The 8,335-nt window shown below is 40.6% G+C and overlaps 1 long non-coding RNA gene across 1 annotated transcript; it reads left to right on the top strand.

Moving 5' to 3' along the window:
* Positions 1-5,424: 5,424 nt before the first annotated feature.
* On the top strand, positions 5,425-6,757 carry LOC142951233 (uncharacterized). Its single transcript, XR_012954557.1, has 3 exons — positions 5,425-5,566; positions 5,686-6,038; positions 6,431-6,757. It is a non-coding gene; the product is annotated as an uncharacterized LOC142951233 (long non-coding RNA).
* The last annotated feature ends 1,578 nt before the right edge of the window (positions 6,758-8,335 follow it).

Genomic DNA, 8,335 nt, shown 5'->3' with positions numbered 1-8,335 from the left:
ATCGGAGTCCCTGACAATCCACCACCCTCACAGTGGTCTTCCCCCAATATGTTCTAGAATGAAAGAAAAGAAGGCCAGTATCTTTTGCATACAGAACAGATACACATTAACACATCAAACACCGAATAATAACACTTCTATAAGTAAACTGTGAGATTATAACTCATAATGTCCATTAATCATTTTGTTCATTTGTTTCCATAACCCCCCCCCCCTTCGAGACTAAACAAAGTCTCGAAAGAGCAAAACAAAATCAACACTACAAACTACGCAAGCAATAACAGAGGTAAATAATAGGATTATAATCATGAGATATTCAAAATGGATATTCCTCCACCACTTCGATCTTTATTGCGTCATCCTCATCCATGTCCGTGTCAGCTTCGTGTAATAATGGCATCAGAGTTTGATCGCCGGGTAGCACAACTCCAACCCACCTAATTATCATTGCCTTTGCAAAGGTCAACAACAGCGTACACAAACAAAACATCACATAGCTAGAGTAGTAGTCTGAGTAGTTGTATGAATATTCTTAGTTGTTTCTGGAACCCGTTTGCTGGCATATTTTGACAATACGATTTTTCAGAACACCATTCATTCTTTCGCACATCCCTTGACTTTGCAGATGATAGACTGCACCAAGACGCTGTTTAATTCCAAGTTTTTTCAAAATCAATTTCACCGTCTTATCCACAAACTCTTTCCCATTGTCTGAGGATATTCGATCTGGAAGTCCCCACCTGCTTATGACCTCTCTACATAAGAACTTGGCTTTTTATTTTTTATTTTTTTTTCCGTTTCAAATGCCAAAAGGCCATCGTGTAAAGGACAGATTACAGTGTAGCTTAGCATTCCCAGTATCTTTAATCATAGCTCTCAATGGCCCTGTCAAGCTAGCATAATCCTCAACCCATGCTGAAGAATATCCTGCAATACCAAGAAATGTCATCATCTCTCGAACTGTTCTGGGTTTTGGAGCCTTGCGAATAGCCTCCACATGACTCTCAGAGATGCTTCTGTGTCCCTGCGTTATTGTTTGACCCAAATAAGTTACCTTCTCCTTACAATACTGCAGTTTCTTCAGAGAGGCCTTGTGACCCTTCTCTGCCAGTATTTGTAGCAATTTAGTTGAGTCCTTATGACATGTCTCCTCATCCGGTGAACAAATGATGATGTCGTCCACATATTGAATTACATTACTTGTTAATACCTGCTCTATTCCCTCCAAATCGTCTTTCACTATTTTATTGAAAATGTGAGGACTATGTTTGAACCCTTGTGGCAGTCTCTCATACTCATAAGATTGTCCATTGTACGTGAACCCGAATAAGCTTTGGCTTTCCCTACTAAGTGGAACACTGAAAAACGCACCACATAAATCTAACACTGTGAAATGTGTCGCATTTGGCGGAAGTTGGGCTAACAAAGTATGTGGATCCGGTACTTCTGCTTGAAAATCAACCACCACTTCATTGACCGCTCTTAAGTCATGTGTCAGGCGATATGAATTATCTGGCTTCTTTATTGGCAACAAAGGCGTGTTGCTCTGCGGGTCCTGTGTTATTCTTAAAACACCTGCCTTCAAAAGTCCTTCAATCTGTGGTTCAATTCCTCGGATTGCCTCTTCACTCAGTGGATACTGGTTCTTCCAAGGTGGTTTGACTCCTGGTCGGAGTTCAACTCTTACTGGTTGAGCTGACTTCACAAGTCCAATATCAGTACTATGCCGAGCCCACAAACCTCCTGGAACTTGTTTTAGCATCTCTTCTCTCATTGGGTCTGAGTCCATCTTAGTACTGCAGACTGGCTCATGTGTCATTCGCACAGCATGTGGCTGTCCTTGTCCTTGAGCAGAGATCATGATCTTAATGAACCTCTGATCCTCGCTCTTCCAGATGGCAAGATTCTCTGTTACGGGTGTAAAAACAGCTTCTTCTGCCTCCGCCATCATTTCTCCCACTTGCTTCGGCGTATGTTCTTCACACACCCACAAGGTCACATGTGGCACACTCTTCTCGATATCAAACTCTTTGTCCAAATAGTCATTTCTGTGTATCTTCATAGCTGCTCCTTGTGGTCCCAAAATTATACAGCCCGAATTTAGTTGAACTTGTTTTGGTTGTTGACTCAACCATTCTTCTGCGTATCCTTGAGCATCTTTTTTGAAATACTTGAGCGTGCAGTGAAATGGATACTCTGGAAGCTTCGCGTCGGGCATATTTACGATGATAAACTTTTCCCACAACTTAACTGGCTCAAGAAAATCTTCATTAAGATTTCCGATCCAACATACTGTAGAAGCTTCAGTCTCTGTTGTCATCAATAATTGGTGAACACTCTCGTTTGGCATTTCATCCTTTATACACTCCCTTTCTCTCTTTTCTCTCTCTTTATCTGTTCTCTCCTTCTCCCTCTCCCTTTCACTTTGCTCTCTCTATCCTGTTTCTCTTTTTCACTTTGCTCTCTCTATCCTTCTATCCCTCTCTTTCAGCTCTCTCTCTTTTCGCTCTTTCTCATACTCTCTTCTCTCCCTGTCTTTTGTGCTTTCTCTCTCTTCTCCTTTTCTTTCTGCTCCTTCTCTGTACGTTCCCTCTTCGTTTGCTCTCTGTCCTCTCTTTTTCAAACAACTGGAGAATGCCAAGCTCCACTTGCCTCTTCTCCTTGCGTTTTCTCCTCTTTTTTTTTCCTTCTTTTGCTCTGCCTTGTATGTTGATACAAGTCTAAATCAATTTTAATTACATCTGGGTTAAGAGTCCCCTCCACTGGCCATGGTTGGTCAATTTCAGGCCAGCGTTTATGCCATTTTTCCGATATTTTTGCAATGTTTGCAATGCCTCTAATTAGAGGATTATTCTTCTGTACCACTTCAACAGGAGTGATTACCTTTGGATTTTTAGTATTCTTTTTCCCCATTATAATGACTTCCTCTTATTTTCCGTTATTTGTACTTTAAGAATTAATTGCTACAATTAAAACTACTCAAGGCTATTTAGATTACTTCCCCCTTCAATTAACCAATTATCCAATTAACCAATTATCAAATTAACCAATTAACCAAGTATCACTTAACCAATTAACCAATTACAAAGTAGCCAATTAGCAATTGCACAATTAACACATTAACCAATTATCCAATTAACAAATTAATCAATTAACAAATTAACAAACCAATCAATCAACAAATCAATCAATTATCCAATCAATCAATCAATCACTATTCAGCTCAAATCATCAGACAGTCACCATATTGATGTACACCACAGCACAGATCAGAACAAAACAACGCACAATGACAAAAATGGACATCTGCAATTATCAGCAGAGGTTAGACCAAACAACCATATGCCATTAATTAATTAAATGCATTAACTGGTCAATCAGTTGCCAAGTTTTCTATTTATTTATTTAATTATTTATTTCTCCTATCTGCCTAGAGCATGTATTCTTTCATGTGTGTAGGATCAGGTCAGTATCCTCTTCCGGACTATGTCAGAGCCATCGTTACGCCGTGACTAATATGCATGTGTCTTACCGTTAAGAAGTTGAGGGCCCCTCTTCATTAATCTTGCACGATACTATTTAGCCCACCTTATTCGTTACCATGAAGCTATTCTAAACTATTTATTTTCCTTTTTCCTTTTTCATCTTCCCCCTTTTTTTTTTTTCATTAAATTTAGCACGGAGCCTCACTTTAAACATCAAATCAACAGGACATGTCCATAACAAGAAGGTTCTTAATTTACGGTGTGTCCAAGCAACTCCACCTAACAATTCCACATAACAGCCCCAATTAATGACCAGCATTCAATCGAGAGAGCTCACCGTATGTGAAGTCGTCGGGAAACTGCCAGATCATTGCCGATCTGTTCGTGCCGCCATCTATGTCGTGTCTTGCATGCGACAGGTCTGTTGAAGTGATGAGGAAGGATGCTCCGTGGACACTGTTCTTGCTGGTATAATAAAGTTTATTACAAACAAGCAACACATGCCATTACGGACGTCTAGATCGTCCGGAGGTCTCAAGTCGAATCCGAAAGTCCCCGCCTTTAGGGCTCTCGCTTCATCTTTATATAGGGTACATGTCATGCAACATCTGGGCGGAACGTAAGAGAATGTATGTGGCCTCCTGATTCTACACATCCCCACTTCTGCCCCTGGTCTCCTGCACATCTGGTTTTCATCTAAGACAACTCTACTTGGGGTCTTCGCTGTATCGTTCAAGGCCTGAAAATATGCAAGGCCTGAAAATATACCACACTTTCTACCCTTTTCCAGCCGTGTTGAGGAAAAGTGTTCGTCTGCAGGAGGTTGGCTATTACACAGAGGAGGGAACTCCAACCCTTTCCTACAGGGAGAACTTGTACAGGTAAGTTTGTGTGCACATATTGTGTCTTGTACGTATGCTGTGGAGTTAGCATTGTATAAATCTTCACATGAATGAGTCTTACTAACATCTGTCGCATCTTTCAGGGTCTTTCGGAGGAGGAAAGGTCACGGCAGGGGCCAATATCATATGGACTCTGCAGATCCTCTTGAGTCAATGAATGAGAACGACTCTACAGACACTGCCATGGACCAGGAATCAACGGGTCACCACGAGTCTATTGCCAACCAACTAAGATCACAGAGTATCAACACTACTGACAGGACACCAAGTGTCTTCACTAGATACAGGTCACAAAGTATCACCAGTACTGAAAGGACACAAAGTATCACCAGTACTGAAAGGACAAGAAGTATCTTCACTAGATACAGGTCACAAAGTATCACCAGTACTGAAAGGACACAAAGTATCACCAGTACTGAAAGGACACAAAGTATCACCAGTACTGAAAGGACAAGAAGTATCTTCACTAGATACAGGTCACAAAGTATCACCAGTACTGAAAGGACACAAAGTATCACCAGTACTGAAAGGACACAAAGTATCACCAGTACTGAAAGGACAAGAAGTATCTTCACTAGATACAGGTCACAAAGTATCACCAGTACTGAAAGGACACAAAGTATCACCAGTACTGAAAGGACACAAAGTATCACCAGTACTGAAAGGACAAGAAGTATCTTCACTAGATACAGGTCACACCGTATCACCAGTACTGAAAGGACACAAAGTATCACCAGTACTGAAAGGACACAAAGTATCACCAGTACTGAAACTGACATTTCTTAACTTAGTGCTTTGTGTCCCTCAGGATTCACACAGTACACACACACGTGTATTCAACTGAAAGAGGTCCAGCAGGAGGTGCAGATGCTCAAACAGTGGACGAACACGCTTGTTCCCGTGGCAGACACGATGGCAAACTTTGCCTTAGAATCGCTAGGTGAGCCATCGTCATCATCTTCATCATCGTCTCATCACTATTCATACATGTGCTTTATTGTGGAACTTGTTCGGAGGTTGATTTCTAACTTTGTACGTGTGTCCTTTACTTGTGTGCATGCAGGAGCCAGAGTTTTACGTCACTTATCGTCGGACACATATTGCAACAAAGGAGCTGGAATATTGGATCGACTATTCTTCGGGTGCTATTTATCCAAAGCACAACGAAGAGTGATCCAGGTAGGAGTTACAGCCACATTGCTTTACAGTGTCTTGTAATTACACTTTTGAAACTTCTGGTATTTAATATCAAAGAACATGGAGGTAACAGTTGCAAAATGAAATTCTCTCCCCCTTAGGGACAGTCACCGTTGCTTCCAGGACAATGCTGGTCCTTTGCAGGCAGCCAAGGGCATTTATTCGTCTCCCTGTCGCACCCAGTCTCCATCACTCACGTGACACTCGGCCACATCCCAAAGAGCCAGTCCCCCGATGGACACATTTCAAGAGCACCGAGGGAATTTTCAATCTACGTAAGTCAGACATTTTCTGTCATCATCCTCGACATGTCATACACAACAAAAGGCTCCGCTCATCTCCGTTTCTTTTCTGTCTCTTCCAGGGAATGAGCACCACGGATGAGGAAGGCACCTACCTGGGGACACTGGTTTACGATCAGGACAGCGCAGCACTTCAGACCTTTGAACTGCCCGTGAGTATGATATAAGTTAGACAGAACAGCATCCATGAACGTGTTATTCGGTCACATTCAAAAACATTGTGAGGTTACCAGATTTCTCCACAACAAGCTTAATAAACAGAGATTAGCTTTAACTATTCATTGTTCTTCTGAGGATGAAACCTCGTCCTGCCATGTTAATGGCTGCAAGCTGTAGTTAAACTAACTATTAGAGATAGAGGTGGAGCTGCTATTAATACTATAGATTACAAACATGCAAAGACCATGTGGTCAACACAGATGCCAGGAACATCTGGAATTAAAACAAAATGTCTTCTTTATCGCTGATGTCCTATCCTTTCATTTGTGTCTCTGTTACATTGCCTGACTCCCTTTATCCATTTCTCTCTCTTGTCTCTGACCAGAATCCAGACATAGGGGTCTTCAGATATGTGAAGCTACAGATCACCAGCAACTGGGGACACATGGAGAACACCTGCCTCTATAGCTTTAGGGTTCATAGTAACTCAAAGGTATAGAAGGTAAATCAACACCTCTGTTCTTCCATGTCTGCGTGGGTTTCCTCCCACGGACCACACATGCCAGTTAATCTGGTGTGTTTGGTTCAAATTTACAAATAAAGTTTGAAATGTAAATTTGAAAATAACAATAAAACTTTGAAATGCAAATACTATGCTCTATGTATTCTATTCAACAATAAATGCAAATGTTCCAATGTTCCATCAAAGTGAAACTGTTCTTCATGTCTTTTGATTATTAACAAGGATTAGTGGACTAAACATTGAGGTAGCTTTTCACTTTTAGCCGCAGCTGGTCAACACTTTTTAATTAACATAACGATAATTCTGTGAATAAGATGCTGACAGGTCCAAACTAAACCTTGCTGTTGTTGGGTTTGTGTGATCTCTGCAAGAATGCAATGTGTATTGTAGTCTTTGTGTGGTTCAACAAGAACAACGGACTGACGAGTCTTCTCTAGCCATGTTAATAATGACTGACATTTTTTATGACTCATTATGTTTTGGCAGTTTTATGGCACACTATACTATGACATTTTATTGCATTCTATGTTATATGATTTATTTTATTTTATAATAACTATAAGGATGGCTTGTTATGAAGCCTTAGAGGATACATTTGATTCTAATGACGGTGGCTGATGGCGATAGACAGTCTTTTTTATTGTGACATAAAAGTAACTCGTAACTATAGCAGATGAATACATGTAGAGTAAAAATGCAAAATTTGAAGTACTGTAAATCAGAATAAATTGTTTTGGCCAGACTTTTACTTTTGTAAAAAAATCTTGAGAGTGTGTTGGGTTGGAAGCTGTTCATCTTTTATAGTCATCTCCCAATTGAATAAAACTTTTTTTAATGATATTTTGGTTTCCTTATGTCTCTGGGGAAGGGAAGACGAATGGGGTCGGACAAAGTGCATCCTGGGATTTGATTCTGTACTGTAGTCCCGCAGTGGAAAAATGTACAGGATTACAGCAGCATAGTAAATGGTGCAAACAAGAGACATAGTAAAAAGAATTATAAATGGTAACTAGTATTAAACAAGTAAAAATATTATATATACAGATTTTTCTTGTGTGGTCAACTGGGAGCACAGGTGTCACTGTGCTTACTGACCTTAAAGGCCTGCAGCTTCAAATCTTATCTTCAGCACATACAGAAAGAGAGCCCCAAAGCTTGTACATGGAGATTGGTGACCTCACATGAATCCCAGAATAGCTTTGTGCTCCTTCAACATTTGTAGCTCTAATCGGACACAATAACTGCAAACACCTCCGTGGGTGTGCAGGGTTATAATATCTATAATACATCATATTTTATAAGTTGATAACACATATAGCTTAACGCTAGCGGCATTGTGCCTCTCAACATCTATCAGGTGGATTGCTATGGAATTAGCTACATGTATCCAATGTCCAGAGGATACATTTGATTCTAATGACGGTGGCTGATGGTGATAGTCTTTTTTTAACCTTTTTAGCCCGAGGGGAGACCATTTGGGCTTCTCGGGCTCAGAACCCCTCAAACTCAAATGCGGAAAATAGCATGATTATTAGCCAGTAGCATGTATGTGGCTAATTTTTTTTTTTTTTCGATGAAAGAGCAACGTATGGGCAAAAACATCATATAAGTCACTTCTGACACACTACCAACACAGCTATAGGGTACTCACATAAGCAGAAAAATACCGTGGCATAAAAGCACCAAATCCTGGCCCGAAATCGGCGTTATGAGTACAGTAAATCAATGTTTGTACCCTCATGCTAACGGCTACCAAGTCATGCAATG

The sequence above is a fragment of the Anarhichas minor genome, unplaced genomic scaffold, assembly GCF_050575085.1.
Source record: "Anarhichas minor isolate MPS153535 unplaced genomic scaffold, ASM5057508v1 ptg000017l, whole genome shotgun sequence".
Taxonomy (NCBI): domain Eukaryota; kingdom Metazoa; phylum Chordata; class Actinopteri; order Perciformes; family Anarhichadidae; genus Anarhichas; species Anarhichas minor.
The sequence above is the reverse complement of the archived record's forward strand: the minus strand, read 5'-3'. Positions and strand labels throughout refer to the sequence as shown.